The sequence below is a fragment of the Doryrhamphus excisus genome, linkage group LG23 (assembly GCF_037039965.1).
Source record: "Doryrhamphus excisus strain RoL-2023G ecotype Guam linkage group LG23, RoL_Dexc_Guam_v1.1, whole genome shotgun sequence".
Classification (NCBI taxonomy): Eukaryota; Metazoa; Chordata; class Actinopteri; order Syngnathiformes; family Syngnathidae; genus Doryrhamphus; species Doryrhamphus excisus.
In genome coordinates this window covers 3,172,255-3,190,000 of record NC_136379.1, presented here as the reverse complement: position 1 = coordinate 3,190,000, position 17,746 = coordinate 3,172,255, and the positions used below count along the sequence as shown (strand labels likewise).

Sequence of the window (17,746 nt, the reverse complement as noted above, 5' to 3'; positions counted from 1 at the left end):
TGCGACATCACATTCCCTTTGGCGATGTCGAAAAGACCTAGACAATTCTTATTGTACTCTGCTTCTTTCTTTTCCTGTGCTTCCCCTCCCCTGGTGTGGTTTTTCATCACTTTCCGGTATTTCTCGTATTCCACCTTCAACTTTTGAACGGCGTTACGTTTTTCTGCAGTAGTAATGGAGGATTGGTCCCACAAACGGATGACCTCCTCAATGACCAGCACTGATGCTGAACTCAGATTTCTCATTCTTGAGGAAGAAGAAAAGTCGCAGGAGGACCTCCTTGACTGTCGGGAGCTGTTTTAACGAGGACAAACTCTCTTTCCGAGCATTTCCTAGAAGCACAACGTCTCTCTTGGATCGTGTGCTAGCCATCTGGAAAGAGAACGGGTAAAGCATTACAGTAAGAGTAACTTCTCCCAAGCAATAATACACGCTAGGCTGATGTGGTGAGGCACGGGATAGGGATGTCGCGGGAGAAATTGCAAACTGCGGTGCAATACTCTCGGGTAGTAGAGCTGAATCAAAACTCAGCACAACGAATATCACAAACTTTTATTTTTCTGAACACCCTAATATATACATATATACACATACATTTTTATCATTTTTGTAACATTTTTATCCATTTCACAAACAATGAAAATGAATGAGATGATTTTCAAAGAAGGATGTACATTTTTGCATAGAGGCCTACTATCAACAACTGTCAGTCCTCTGCATCAATCTCCTGGTATGGCTGCTAATCCAAGTTCATCATTTTATAAGACTAATAGATGATTAGAAAAGCCATCTCAAAATCTAAACTAGAACTAAAATCTCTTACTATGCTGTTAACTACTCCCTTCAGAGTAGGGACTCAACCTAGGTCTAACAAGGACAGAAAAAGGAGTGGGAGGCCCTGATGCACAACAGTGCAAGAAGACAAATATCTGAGAGTGTGTAGTTTAAGACAAACACGCCTCACAGGTCGTCACATGGCAGCTGCACTAAATAGTAGCCGTCAATCACCAGAGTCAGTATCAACAGTGAAGCGGCGACTTCAGGATGCTGGACTTCATGGGAGGATTGCCAAGAAAAAGCCATATCTCAGACTTGCCCAAAACAATATAAATATAAATATGAATATGAATATAAATATAAATATAAATATAAATATAAATATAAATATAAATATAAATATAAATATAAATATAAATATAAATATAAATATAAATATAAATATAAATATAAATATAAATATAAATATAAATATAAATATAAATGGGTTTCCTCTGCTCTAACTATGAAAATATTAAATGTATTTATAGTGAATCCTTTATCACAGAAATTAAGTATCATGTTCGGGTCTGCAACCAATTCAACACTAATTACAACTATATTGCCATAATTCTGTTTTTGAGATTTTTAATGATAATTTTCATCTCATGAATATTGTTTTCCTTCCATCCTTGTGAAGGTACTGTACAACAATGTTTTTGTAAAACCTCTGATTTATTTTCTAGCACATTTTTTCCCCATGTGCACACATCTGGTAAGACTTGATTGTAGTCTGGTAAGGAGGAAAAGATACAAGGTCTGCCTTCATCTAAAGACGACATGGTCTGTATCCTTGGGTGTTTTCTCAGCGTGTGAAATGTTGCAGTGCAGGCTTTACTGAAGCGGCCGTGTGGCAGTGGAAAATCCACCATTTGCACTTTACCGGCTGCCTCATTCCCACTGAAAAGCGGCCCTGTGATGGCATCTCAATGGGCCTTCCGTCATGGAGGGGCTACTCTTCACTTTTTTCTATGCTCCATATCCACGTTGACAGCAGCACACATTGAAGATGTTCTTGAAAAGTCAGCTATACGTCACGTTAAATGTGACACTTATATCACCGCTCACCATTAACTAATGGATCATTCCAATACAGTGAAAGAAATAAAAGGGCTTTCTTGCAGGGCAAAGATGATAAGATCAATAACACGAGACACTGATTAGATTAGTTTAACAAATGATGCCCCGAACACAACATATAAACACTGCAAGGACATTTATCAGTGAATGTATAATCACCAGCACCTACGGTATACACGTATGTATTTGTCTTACCAATGAATTCGTCATTACTCATTTTGTGACCACAGTGGAACAGTTTTCATTCTTCATGTCATCAAATCTTCCTCAGGCGAGTACAGAACTATTGCAATCATAAAACATTAATAAATGTTAAAACGAAAATGTATTTCTCACTTTTTGTTAAACAATATATGCACCCATCCAACAGGTACAGGTATTCATACCTAAAATGATGTTTGGCATTAAAGTCGCAGTAGTTTTGCTTTGGTTTGTTTAATTATTCAGATTGTGATTGAGAAGTGATGCCCTATTTTAAGAATTTGTCATTTGTTTATGAACTATAATTCTTACACGAAATGAACATGGGACGAAAAGCATATTCTATGGAGTTTTATTTCAAATTTCAGATTCTCAAGCGTTCATGAACTGATTTCACAAGAAAGGCTTGCAGGATGGAAGACAGCGTCTCGTATTCGCCATGGATTTCATTCTCATAAATCATGGAACATAAAGATATTACAACATATGAATGAATTGCGGCCGCACAGTGGCTGGGTGGTTAGCGCACAGGCATCCCAGCTAGGAGACCTGGTTTGATTCTCCACTTAGACATCTGTGTGTGAAGTTTGCATGTTTTCTTCGGGTACTCCAAAAACATGCTAGGTTAATTGGCCACTCCAAATTGTCCATAGGTATGAATGTGAGTGTGAATGGTTGTTTGTCTATATGTGCCCTGTGATTGGCTGGCCACCAGTCCAGGATCAAGACAGCTGGGATAGGCTCCAGCATGTGATCTCACGAGGATAAGCGGTATAGAAAATGAATGAATGAGTAAGTGAGAATGAGCATGAATGAGAGCTGTTCAGCCGGTAACCCACCGGCTAAATTCAGCACATGAATGACGTCAGCTTTGGAGTGACTAACATTTTTGAAGTAGGCCCTGAAAAACAGTTGTCAAATAGATGCTCTTTGACTCACGCTTTTTGCAGGAGCTCTCTCTCCAAAGCACAGCCAAATGAGGAAAATGTCCGATTACGGAGCACTCCACTTCCCCATCAATAAGAGTAAAATAGCATCAATGGCGTCCTTCCGGCCCACTTTCTACCTCAGGACTATTTTCTGTTGCCTGTGTATGATGGAGGATGAGAGGATGCAGTGACACCAGTCAGCTGCATCCTCGCACATCCATCTAACAACACCCTCACGCCGCCTTGGCCCCCATTTGGCAGCATCAGACGCCTCCTCCAGCATCTCCCCTTGGGCGCATGCTGCCCTTCTGTGGATCACGCTGGCATTCAAACGCTATTTGCAGCCATTACGACATCAAGGTCAGCACTTAGCTTCAATTTTCACAGCTTCAGGCAGTTTTTTTTGTCTTGCTCTTTTTTCCCTCTTAATGTTTTTGCTGCCTTGCAAAGCCTCCGATGCCATAAGATGTGCTTTAGTGGGGACGGTTGTGGAAGAGTGGGTGGGAGGTGGCATCGGGATGAACATGGAAGCCGACATTTTTAGTCATCATAGTTACGGTATGTGACATATGAGGTGGCCCCGCGGCTGGCCCTTGATGCCTGGGGAGAACATCTTCAGTCTTGAGCGGGGCGGAGATGGAACAAAGGCCAAGGAAAAGTCATTCCCATTAGGAAGTGCAGGATGAAACCGCAACAGTGAACTGCAGCCACTGGGAGACTGTGAGAATATTTTTCCTACCTTCTCCATCTAACTGAATCATGCTCTCGTTATTTATGTACCTAAAGCACACAGAGGATGGGGTGGTAATTGGGAGCAGATGATAATTGGGAAAAGGTTGCTGAAAACTCATTACATGTACTCAGACTTACTTCCATTTTTCATCCATTTTCTATAGCGCTTGTTCTCACTGGGGTGGTGGGGGTGCTGGAGCCAATCCCAGCTGTCTTTGGGCGAGAGGCGGGGTACACCCTGGACTGGTGGCCAGCCAATCACAGGGCACATATAGACAAACAACCATTCACACTCACATTCATACCTATGGACAATTTGGAGTGACAAATTAACCTAGCATGTTTTTGGAACGTGGGAGGAAACCGTAGTACCCGGAGAAAACCCATCTTGGTCAAAGGGACCCATATCGCATACATTCATATTGATGATGCTCTGCAAAGTTTCATGCAGTTATTTGATGTCACTAACATAATGGCCCTGTATTATTAACCCATATCAACACCATAGATAGATATCCATCTATCGGACAGATCTATCCATCTATCGATTGATTGATAGATTTAGATATATAGCTATTTCTAGCCAGTATATATACTGTACATACACGTACTTTGGAGTTTCCAGTGAATTGTTAATTAAAAGAACCGGGCCTCTATTATCCGCATGCTTCAGCCTGAGCTGCCTTTATTCAACTCTTCCGACATTAATGCCGGACATTAATTTCAGCCGGCTATCAGAAGCACTTCAGGGTTGAGGAATGATGGTGGAAAGGGGGGAACAAATTGCTTTGGAGTCCTAGAGAGTGAATGAGGGGCGCTGCTCCCTCTTATTAAATCCCTCCAATTGTATTTAAAAGCACAGCATGTGCTTACCGCATTTAGCTTGGTTTTTAAAAACTCAGCATTTTCTTCCCTCCCACACACCACAATTAAATTATATTGGGAGTACTGCCATGCCCCGACATGAACGCTTAGTTGCTATGGAGACGACCGTGTTTGATACTCACTTACAGTATAGCATCAGTGGCATGCTGTACTGTACATGCAAGCAACAACAAACAAAATTCAAGGTATCACAGATTCGAACATGACCCTGCCGCTCCTCGATGGTCTCTAACCAGGCTGCCTTCCGATATTCAGCCCCTCGGCATTGTGGGAATGGTAATAAGAGTGCCAGCCATCATTGTTTTCCAGCGAAGCTTTGAAGATGAGCCGATACAAATCAATGACAACGTGCTGCTGACACAACTCATCAGGAAGCACTCAGATGGAAGAATGGATGGAACTCCTCCTCGCCATGCATCAGGTGTGGTACATCCATGGATCATTACAATTACATTATTTAAAAGGTGAAAGGCCAATATTAGATATGAATAGAAAGTGGGGTTCAATTAGGGTCATTCTAAATAATTACCATTTTTTGACAGTACATCTTCTATCCACTATAACAATATAGGAAGTAAAGCAGGGTATACTTTGGTAGGCGTCTACCAATTCATCTCCTACATCCATGTATCCATTTATATTCCTGTGGTCCAACGAACTACGTTGATCTGTGTTCTGCAACTTTCCATTCCAGATGACATGTATCAATGGAACATAGTTTAAAAGGCAATCAATCGATTGCATCAGTACTCGATTCAGTCTGCCTCACGTCAGCAGACAACAAAACATCGCATGGCGGATCGCAGAGGACAAGATGAAACACTGGAAACACTTTGGCTTTTGCAAAGAGGCTTTTAAACAATGTTAATAATGTTTTAGATAGTGAATGCGCAGTTTGTACTATACTATACTATGTGAATTATCACAAATATGTGAATAACACGTGAATGCATTTGCCATTATTCGCTGTGTACTTGTTTGTATCCATAATTCATGTATACCTGATTCCCTACAAAAAACAACAGGAATAGAGGAAACGTCACCTGCACTGTCCAGCATGCAGGCCTTTATGTCCCGGTCTCACTGGTTGGCCTGAATCAGATCATATCTTTGAATCATATCAGCAAATTGAATCGTTATTAAAATGAATGGTTATACCCCTACACCATACTATAATATATACTGTACTATACTACACTACACTATGCAGTATCCATTGAAAATGAGTCAAAACATAGCTATTATTATCTGAATACCTGGCAACACAAGTGAGAAACGAGGTAATTGTCAAACATGAAGGTGGTAGTGTCATGGTCTGGTGCTGTAAGAGTGCTACCGCGATTTGGAAGCCGCGGTTCATTGAGGGAAACCATGAATTTCCATATGAGACAAGGAAGGACCTTTTCCTGATAAAACATATCAACTCATTCAATACAAAGACATAAATACGTTTTGATAAACCCGGACGCCTGACACCAAAGACGTATTTATATCTTTTATGTCTTTTTTAAATACAATTAAAATTCAACAAAAGTGTGCACTTTTTCAATAATTTCATTCTAAATGATTCAAGAGTTTCAAAGAAAGAATACCAAGATCCGACACCTGACAAGTTTGGGCTCAACGGAAGATGTTTGCACATGGCTGTTATAGCGGTGAGGAGGAGGAACATACAGTAGGTGTCCATAAGGACGCCCTTTTGGAGCCCCTGTGTCCATCAGGGCGGCTCTAAGACATGCAAGTCGGGTCCAATTAAGCAGCCTGGCCTGAGGTTCATTACTCACAGTCCGCAGGGAGCAGACGGAAGTGATGAGAAGCCCACATGGGGTGATGATGAGGAGGGTATGTACTTTCCCAAAATCTCAGCACACACTTGCAGCACCCACATCCTCCCTCTTTAACTTGTGCTGTTACCTTGGCAACACATTAGTATGCTTAAGCTGATTGAAGCAAACTTGTGTGATAAAGTGCTTGACATGATACAAGCCTCAAATAACTCCTTTTTTTCTTAAATGAAGGTCAATTAGCTACAAAGTCAGACAAAGTCAAACCAAAAATATAGATTTTTTTAATGTTTTTAGCCCCATAAGAGCATCTTTTAGTCATTCAGTGACAAAGGCTTCTGCTCAAACAAGAAAGAGATCAAAAGACGCAGACTTATACTTTCACATTTCAGTAAAGTCAAAAAAGTCAAGTTAGCACGGCTGTCTCAGGCGGTGCAGCTCAATCTTTCATCCTCAAAACAACTTTGTTGCTTCAGCCTGCCAATGTTTATTCAGCAGGAGTAGAAATATGTATAAATTGGGGCTGTCAAACGGTTTCCTTTAAAGGGGACTATGATGCTTTTTCCACTTTTCTGACATATAAATGTAGTTAGAATGTTGTATTTTCGTGTTAAACCATGCCAAAGTTTCAGATAATGAGGTTTGCCCATTTGGAAATGAGCCCTGGAAGAAGTTTGGAATGGCTCAAAACACTTGGTTTCATAAGGCGGGTTAAAACTGCCCCTTTGTGATGTCACAGACGAGCGCAATTCCTTATATATAAACTCTCTGCCCTCCCCCAAGCGCTGATCCTCTGTTGACTTGCTAGCAATGCCTCGTACGGGAAAGCCACATTTGTTTACAATTCCTAAAGACGTCGCCATCAGGAACAAGTGGTTGGAGTTCCTGATTCCCTCCCAGTAAAAGAAATGCATTTTAACACTGGACTGTTTAGTGAACGTGGGCCACTATGCAGCTGGACTAGCCCACAGACTTGCTGATGCTTGACGCCTTAGGTATGAATGTGAGTGTGAATGGTTGTTTGTCTATATGTGCCCTGTGATTGGCTGGTGTACCCCTCTCGCCTGAAGACAGGTGGTATAGGCTACAGCACACCCGCGACCCTTGTGAGGATAAGCGGTCAAGAAAATTGATGGATGGAAATTCAAACAAAAGTTGAAAAGTTAGGGAACTGTGTATTGAAAGGTTTTGTTATTCTTTCATAAATGTTAGAACATTTTGGGATTTTTTTTTAATGACAGTGCAACTGTAAAAGATGGCCTTTTGTATCATCATCACACAGACTTTGTATTGACAACTCGCATCCAGTAGATAAAACACTGGTAGCACTGAACAATTCGAAGCAAACCTTTTGCAAACCTTCAGAGTTGGAGTTATGTAAAGCTCTTGTTGGGTCAGTGAAGGTTCCAGACATTTGGCAACAACAGCTGGCCAAGGCGATTTTTTTCATGGGCCCCAGAATTCCTGGCGGTGCCCCTGATCACAATGCTCAGCAATGAGAAAGCTCTGTTCCGTGCTGATGACATCTGACCCCATCTACCTCAGTACCGTTAATCAAACACCAAATTCGGTTCTTGCATTATAACAAAGAAAAATACTCTTTAAATGTGTATGTGCTAAGAATGGATGGCCGGATGGAACATAGCAATGAATAACATAATTGAATTCAAAATAATGTGCAAGAAGACAGACAATCAAGTAGATCATGAGTAGCATTTTCTATTTTCATTAGTTGTCATTTTTTACCTTTTAGCATTATTTTATGCAGAGCATATTGTCTTCATTTCTACCCAGGATGGTTTGATCTGGGTTTTTGTTCTGCTGATTCCGATAGCTATCATGAAATGGACCGATACAGATACTGATGCCAATCACACAGATTTGACTTGATGTTCCAAGAGAACATGTATCACTGGTGAGGATGAGAACCTTCTATTCAGGAGACTTTGGTTGCCAGAGCTCGATGGCGCTCCAGCAGGACCCGAATCAGCAAACCTGGTTTTCTCCACCGCCGCCGACAGCCACCCATCTAGTCCGACGAATCCAACCACTTTTCAGGCTATCCGCCTTTGATCGATCGCTGACTGTCACACACACACGAGCGAGTGTCCACTGTTGGCCACATTAGCCGCCGCCCGATCGGTGATCACATCGCCAACCCGACCCTGCAAAGCGCCCACCCCCCATATGTAGCACCAAACTAAGGCTTTTTAATGTGCCATCCCGGCAGGATATTTTTTGCAGGGTGCAAAATTTCTATTGATGATTGGCCGCCTGTTTAAGGACACCACTGAGCATATTAAAATGTTAGTAAAACAGCTTTTTTTCATCTTGGCAACATGGCTAGGATACGGCCTATTCCATGTATACTTATGTCACGTCACACCTCGACGTCTGTAATGTGCTGCTTTCTGGCCTTCAAATGTCTCGCTTTAAAAGCCTGCAGTTAGTACAAAAGCTCGACTCCTCACAAGTGTAAATGTGTAAATTCCACCATATTTCTCCAGGACGAGCCAACTTGCACTGGCTTCCAGTTCATTTGAAATGCCACTTTAAGGTTACTTGCCTACAAAATATGACATGGCTTGGCACCTTCCTGTTTGGTTGACCTACATTTACCGTTGAGAGAAACAAGTATGTGGGCTCTTGAGCCTTTTCTCTGTGGGCTCCAACACCGTGGAATGCCCGACCTCCTGATATTAGACTTATTTTTACACTTTAGCATTTATTCATTCATTTCTATACCGCTTATTGTCACTAGGGTCACAGGTATGCTGGAGCCAATCCCAGCTGTTTGACTGCCACTGTATATATACTGCCACTGTATTTTTTTACATTATGTGTGTGTGTGTTTATATTTTTTAATTTCATTTCATTTTAATTTATAATCAAATATGCCATTATTATACATGTAATGTTAATGATCCACAAAATCCATGAGCCAATCACATTCCTCCATCCATCCATTTTCTATGTTTGTCCCCATGAGGGTTGTGGGGGTACGCTGGAGCCTCTCTCAGCCGACTTGGGGTGAGAGCCGGGGTACAGCCTGAACTTGTCACCAGCCAATCACATTCAGTCATGTACAGTATATATGCTATTAAGGACTATATCATATTGTGAAGGCTTCCAAAATGAGTCACTATGCTGTCATACTGAGAGCCAATAACAGGCTCACAAATAACACAAATAAAGATCGGACAACATCGGCTTTACCGACATAATGACATTGTTTGCCCGGGTGGGTCACGAGTAGACTGTGAAGCGTCTCTGCTTGTAGAGAAAAGAGATGAGCAAATGGATGGAACACTCGGCACGCAAACAAGAGCAGTCAGAATTCGATATGTAACAAGCGGAGGCTTCCAGCAAAAGGTCAGCATGATGGCAGACAACTTGAAAGGTCAAAAAATAAAAAGAACGTCTGAATTATGCTGAGCCAAGCACATGTTGGTACAATATGCTTGTCTTTGGTTACATTTGTCAAATGATCTGTTGCAGAGTCAACACTGTCACCTTTATAATAGCTTCATGAACTGGGAAGGCAATGTGTTTTTTAATGCTGTAATACTAGCATACGGGCAATACACATCTAGTCAAATCTGTAACATCTGTAAAATGACAATAAAGGGCATTCTGATTCTGATTCTGATCATTCTGATTCTAAATCAGCACAATCTAAGAGTCCTGTTCAATGAATCCTCAGCCCATCAAGCACACAAGATTGGGAAGAAAATACAGGAATTTGCCAAAACAAAACCAGTAAAGCACTATTGGTGAACAGAGCTTAGTGCGGTGATTCTTGTTACTTGTCACATAAGTGTAAAAGGAAGTTAACCACTGAAGATATGCAATTTAATACTCTTAGTCATCTAAGCTTTGATGTGTGATGGATGGATCATTTTAATCCATCCATCCAATTTCTATGCCACTTAGTGTCACTAAGCCTATCCCAGCTGACTGGGCGGGAGGCGGGGTACACCCTGGACTGTTCGCTGGCCAATGGCGTGGCACATTTAGACCAACAACCATTCACACTCATATTCATACCTATGAACAATTTGGAGTAAAAAAAAGATATATACTGTATGCAGTTGCATGGGTGACTACATCTTCCTTTATGACAACACAGGCATTAGTTTGTTATCAATTGAGTAGCAATGTGTGCAGAGGCTAACATCCCATTTAGCATCCCAAGTTAGCCACGTTGTTACCAATAAATAAAGTGCATTTGACTATGTGGCTTAAGGTTTGTAGCTGAATTCAAATGGGATATCATTCTATATCATCATACTGTGATACATGCTAAGGTATCATGCTAAGTCCATACGGCCCACCCGACTTCCTGACCATCCGTATTGTATGTTGAATACAATAAACATACGTTTCTCACCATGACAATTGGTGCACTGGGGTGGCTATAAAAACATGTACGACCAGTCCAGGGTGTACCCAGCCACTCACCTGAAGTCAGCTGGGATAGGCTCCAGCATACCCCGTGACCCTAGTGAGGATAAGCAGCATAAAAAATGGATGGAGGCATGGATGGATTTATTTTTTTACTCACATTTCGTATATGCTTCTTTCGGTCTCCGTTCTGCTGTCTTCTTCGTGAGAGTGCAGGATTAGAGGGATCTCCTACCCCCCTTTGTTTGTCAAGTCTGGTCCCTGACCACCCTTGGTATGCATGGCTGTAAACGCCTTAGCACTTAACCCTTAACCCTTGATTTAAGGACAACTGGGACACCACTTTATTCCCGTGAGCGTACAAAGCCAAGGGTAAGGACTAAGATAAGGGGGGGAACTGGGATTCGGCCCAAGTCTTCCTTTATGGGACTTGTCGGCCAAAAAGCAGAAAGCATCTTATGCATTTACTGACAGCAATAAATTTGAACTCTGCTGTCTCCATAGCAACCAAGTGATGCAGCTACAAGACAAATTGATCAGACGCTTTGAGAGTAATTTATGTTGAGTGTCGTCGCCAGCCATTAAAAAATGATTTAGGCATTAATTAGGAGGGATTATAAGCACGCTTTATGAAACGCATTGAAACAAGTGGTGATTTTTCATCATGCAACAAGACCAAAAAAAACAAAATAAAAATGGCCTCCGGCTGGGTGTCTCATCTGAAACAGGATGTGTTTTTGTTTTTGCTGGTAAAATGAAGAAATGCAAAACGAGTGTTAGTGTGTCTTTAGGGTGAGTAGGGGTGGGAGGGATGTGGGGGGCAAATCTATAAGGTGCACCTAATGTACTTGATGTGTGTTTATGAAAATAAATTCCAGTCAAGTGGCTCTTTAAATAGAGCTACGGTAATGCCATCGTTGTTGAATTTCTTCACATGATTTTATTCTCTTTATGCTCTTTAATTGTGTATACAAAACAGATGCCTGTAAACATGCTTCGCTCGCACGTGTGTGCGTGTGCGTAAGCGGGGATGTCTTTGGGCCCGAGGCTATCACACGACGGTTTAATGAGAACACATCTGAAATGATAATACATTTACAGTGGAGGTTGTGTTTGCTGGCTTGTTAGTGTGCACCATTACACAAGAACAAACCATGGCAGTGAAACAACGTGCATAGATAAATTAAATATCTAATTAAAATATCACGTTTGGTGCAGATTCGGCTATTCACGTATTTACAAAAGTCAATTTGATGGTTGCAATCAGAAATGAATGCTATGAAGGAATCAGAATCTCGTCAGTTTAGCCATCGCCCCAATCAGTTGATAAGAGGACAACATGATGAATGCATAAGCGGGAATTGAACCAGCTACCTTTGGGTGGGGAAACACATACTTCACCTAAGCCATGCCATCCCTGTCCATTCAGCAATGAACATTTTCACCAGCTGAGGTTGACATTTAAATTGCCAATTACTTTTTAATGGGAAAAGGTTTTACAGAAAATGTGGAATTACACTAAATGTGGGAATATTTTGAAAAGTCTGAATTTATAGAATTTTGAAAAACCATGATGGAGTGCAAAGTGGTGAGCCTTTACTCTATTTGTTTTGCTGTGACTTGTTCTGCCCTCTTTGGTGTTGGTTCTTCTTATTTCCTGTGTTGTGCTCTTATTTTGCACCTTTACCTCTTTGTGAGGACACCAAGAGTCACAGCTGGTCCTCACTTGGAATGAGTGGGCTTCTCCAGGAGAGAGTGTTTGTCTTGTCGCTGGCTGGTTCGTTGTGAATGTCTTGTTTGCTTGTGGATGTTTTCCTTTTTCCACTTTGGAACGAAGCTCCTGCTCTTGTGAGCACCTGCAATTGCTTGTGGCGAAATGAAAGGCTTTTCACCTGCACGATGCTCCTGTCTGTGCATCCTGGGGTCAAAACCATGCACCACCGTGACAGAATGAACCAGCCATCACACTGTGAGCCTGCAGGGCAGGAATATTGGAGGTCCAGTGCGAGCAGTAAGAGTTTTCTCATAGTTCACGGTTGGCTTCTGTAAAAGAGCTACCTGGTACTCCCGGACTGGTGTGCACCACTGCATGCCAGTTTAGGACGTTGACATGTGGGTGCAGCTTAAAGATCTTTGAAAATGACGGTATGTGCCCTGCGATTGTCTACCGACCAGTCCAGGGTCTTCCAAAGCCGGGATAGGCTCCAGGATACCCCAGTAAGGATAAGCCACTTAGAAGATGGATGTTTACATACAATCATGGGGGAAAAGAGCACAATTCATGGTGTAATTCTTCTATCTTTTCACCTCATAATGGGTCTCAAATGCCGATACAATGTGGGAATGCATAAAAGTACGTTTTGATGATGTTACTGAATGCTAATGTGCATATTTGTTATTTCATGCTAGCATGCCGCCTTTGATCACATGCTGATATCAAACAGCAACCGGAATCCATTCAACAACCAGGCTGGTGCGGGTGGTGTGTCTGGATTCATTTTGCGCTTATAATTTGATGATGTTCCTGTCTTAGTCCCCCCGCCCCCTTCTTCCTGCACATCCACAATTAAGTGCAACAAATCCATGCATCATATGAACGCCCACACTGTTAGTGATGAAACAATGGCTCACAAATGTTACAGTTTGCTTTCATGAATAGAAATGCACATAGCGGGAATTGTATATTATATTCATATTAAGTTAGTTTTCCTCCGAATGGAGGAGTTCTGAGGCGAACAACAAGCTATTAAGTCATTTTTTTACTCAAAGCTAAAACAACAGGACAAACCTTTGTTGGTTCTCATAGCTAATTTCCCGAAATGAAAGCCGAGCATGTTATTTATTCTTTGGAAAGCCAATAATTATTTGGGAAAACAAAACATTACAAGGTGTCAAGGCTGACAAATAATATTCAGTCTGGGTTTTTATCCCCGCTATTCTTGTCTTAGCGTGAAGATGAAGAGCTGCATTAATTCACACACACATAAAAAGCAGCCTTCTCTCTACTCCGACGACACGTGTCACTAATGGAGAGAGTACGAGTTGAGCGGAACCAAACACAAGCAGACAGAATTAATTGCGACCTGCCATCGTGGCCTTTTTCTCTTTGATAAAACTGAGAGCTGCCACCAGCCTTGCAGGTTGGGAAAGTGCAACTTGACAAATGATGTGGAGCTGCTTTCTGCCTCCAGCACACACACACACACACACACACACACAAGCATATAGGAGGGATGGAATATGTCTCTTCTTCTGGCCATTTCCATTGACAGTCAAGCATGACTATAGGGCACTGTACCCGCTAAGGAGTTGAAATTCCAATGAAAAGAAGGTTCCTGCGGCGCTCAATTACGCCTCAGCATAGAGGAAGCTTGCTCACACACGCCAAGTAATGAAGATGCTGTCCGCTGCTCATTGTCATACTTTATTTTGTTAGCAGGCTGAGGCTAAAGGAGGCCATGCGGTTTTGGGTACCTGCAGCATTTGGGTTAATAAAACCCTTAACAACATAAACTGTAGCATATGTAGAAGGTCCAACTGTTGCCACTAAACTAAGCATGCAATGTTAGAAATGCTAGAAAATCTACTGTTCAATCTCCCTCATTGGTGGGTACAATTTGCGTTAACATGATTACTTTTGAAGCTGCCCCATGTATACACCCACCACTTCATAGAGGACAGCAATTCCTAAAGACAGATTTATCCCAGGGGTGCTCCGATCGACCGGCCACCGATGGGGATTGGCTGATATCAGTGAAAAAGGACGGTATTGATATCGGCAGATACTAGCTTTAATACACAGACCCCCTCCGCCAATTCAGCATTCCGAACTGCCTGCCGTGTGTGAGACCTCCTGTCTTTGCTCCCTGCAAAACATGCCTCACCGGGGTGGCGCTTTGAAAAGCTTTAGATCGCTGCGGCATTTGGGGCCCATCACTTGGCAGGGTGTGGTGGGTTTGATCATGCATCAGGCAGCGGCTGTAAAGCCTCGGCCCCAACCCCCAAAATTTGGGGATGAGTATTGCCAGTATGCAGAAGGCCTGTAGTGCAGGAGGAACTTTCTATAAAAAGAAATGTTACAAAAGTGAGTCGCTCTTGGCCATTTTCATTTTGTAAAAGTAACTCTCACAAGAAAAAAACCTTGGTGACCCCCAACATCGCCAGTAGTACACTTAAACATTTACACTTAATCTACTGTATGTGATCGGTATCGGTATCAGTATCGACCGATTTCACTCATGAATTATTGGAATCGGCATCCTGATCAGAACATCCCTAATTTATATGTTTTTACAAACCCTAATGCCTGATCACTGAAATACATATATCCATATGTAGTTACGTTTTTTTTGCGTAAAAAAAGTTTTAAGCCATCTATCAAAATAGTCTAAAATGGCTGCTGGGGCGTGGCCTGATTGGCCTGGTTGTCTTTTGAAAAATGGCTGGGATTGACTAAGTTAACTTGCAAAATACTTTCTTGAGTGGAACCATTTTGGGACATAAGTGTAAAAAGTAAGGATGTTTTCTGGTTCCTAAAGAAACTGTGACCTGGCCACATAAATCATAAATCAATGAATCCCACAATAAGTGAAAATGAACTTATCTGGTCAATGGCCTCCAAGCAGGCAGGAAGAAAGTTGACTCTGTGCATCGGTTGCAACATCTTGTCGAAATTGTTGCATAGTACAAGGGCATGAACAGAGTGAGCCCTTTTGTCAGTCATACAGTCTCTATTTCTAGGTGGGTGGAGGCGGGGCCAGTACCGTACACACAGAGTGCAGAACACTGGAACAGATGTTTGATCAGTTTTGTTATTTTTATTGTAACCTTGTCAAGGCTATAATGACCTCATGCCAAATATTTGGGAAAATACTGCAGTCTTTTAATTGTCTGCCTGTCTTTTGCTGTCTTCTATTGAAGAAGCTGTTCTTGTAACAAAACATCATTTACAAATATCCTATTGTTAAATATATATTTCTGTTGTAGGATCTAAAGAAAGAAAACAGAGTTTACAGTTTTATGGGAGAAAAAATTGTATAACTGTAATACAGTACTGTAGGTAAAATGAAACTAAAACGGTCGATGAGCCAACATTTCCAAAATGACTCATACACATTGAGAGTGAATAAAACCATTTCATCATAGGATAAATGGCTTTTTCAAAAAATCTATTGAGTGTGAGGGTCGAGAACTCAACACAATCTCTGACAAAGTGATGCAAAGTTTGAAATATTTCCCTGCGGTTGAAAAACTCAAGTGAGTCACTTTGCCAGCTAATTAAAAGTCGACATAAGCATTGACTCAAACACATAACACAGACTAAAAAGGCCAGATACAAAGGTAGCGTGCTGCTGAGGTGACAAGACTACCAAGAAGGAGAACATTGACGGTTTGTATGCTGTCAAATGAGACCTTTGTAGGCACAGAAACATCACAACTATAATCATAATAATCATATAGTCATATTACACGTGTTTATCAAGCATACAGCTTGCATTTTTCCATTTATTGTTCATGTTTTATTGCTTTGAATTGTATTTTTTAATTCCAATGTATTTATTTATCATCCCATGCAGGGGTGCTGGAGCCTATCCCAGCTGTCTTGGGGCGAGAGGCGGGGTCCACCCTGGACTGGTGACCAGCCAATCACAGAGCACATATAGACAAACAACCATTCACACTCACATTCATACCTATGGACAATTTGGAGTGGCTAATTAACCTAGCATGTTTTTGGAATGTGGGTGAAACCTGTTCAATGAGCAGTTAAAGAACTCCACAGCTGAGTTAACTGGAAAAATGAAGGTGGCTCGGTTGTCATGGTAACAAGCCTAACAAACACTATGCGTGTGTGTGTGTATTCTATGTAGTGAAACATGCCGTGTGCACATTTATTGAGATTTGTGATTGAATTTGCCAAAGAAAAGATATGAAGTTGGAGCTAATAAGAAAGTGGGCACAGGAAGAAAAGGATCATCCCACAGTGACAGATGAAAATGTGATTCAGCGCCATTACAAAAAACAAACGTTGCTTTTTTCGAAACTTAAATATAGGCTATAGCGCAATCCTATTATACAAGTTGCTTGCTCTAATTTATTGTTCTGAAACAGTGGAGCAGTGGCACAGGAGACTTCAATTTTGTGATTAAAAAAGGGGGGAAACTGCAATGAAAGGAAGATCCAGAGAGGAAAAAATAGGCTCCTCTTGGAATTTTTGAAAGTCAAATGAGAATACATGACCTCAAAACTTTCTCAGCGGGAATAACCCACATGCAGACAGAAAACGAACTTATTGTTCCACTTGCCAACATTGGAGGTTTAAAGATTATTAAGACATTTAAAACGGATGTTCTTATCCAATATTTCTGCACCCTTAACTTAGCAAAATGTATGGCTGTAGACATTTATGAGAGGGGCCTTTTGGGACCTGGGCATATAAAGTGTACCGTAAATGATGATTTATAAGCCACACCCACTACATTTAGAGGAAAAAACAGATTAGCCAAACATGCCCCTGTCATAAAACGTCAAGTTTGGTAGGATTTTTTCCCCTTAATAATAAAGAAGCTTCATTCAGACTAATATTTCAATTTGTTTGACAATCTGAAAATTTAAGCGTGACAAACGTGCAAAAAAATAAGAAAGTTCTATTATAAAATTAAATTATTGCTCCTCTACCAGGCGCGTAATTTGCATGGGTGATAGGGTGGTCATGACTCCCATAATAATCAGATCCAGCCAATATAACCGCACAAATCTAATCACATCATTCCGATTTAATAAAAATCTACATTATCTTGCATTAACGTCTTGTTGACTGACGTGTTAGACGTCAAAAGAGCACGAAAAGGCGGACAGACTCAAATTTTTCCTTGTTGGTTGACACCCACCCTCGGCCATCTCTGTGTGGAGTTT

The 17,746-nt window shown here is 41.3% G+C and overlaps 1 protein-coding gene across 2 annotated transcripts in view; it reads right to left on the bottom strand.

Moving 5' to 3' along the window:
- drp2 (dystrophin related protein 2) overlaps positions 1-17,746 on the bottom strand; it is a 203,391-nt gene that overhangs the window by 165,599 nt on the left and 20,046 nt on the right. The window contains exon 1 of one of the 2 annotated variants that reach the window (XM_078788607.1): positions 3,037-3,055. The exons of the other annotated variant lie outside the window; for it this stretch is intronic. The gene's annotated coding sequence lies outside the window, so the exon portion shown is untranslated. Of the gene's footprint in view, positions 1-3,036; positions 3,056-17,746 lie in introns of those variants that run through there. 2 annotated transcript variants of the gene reach the window in all.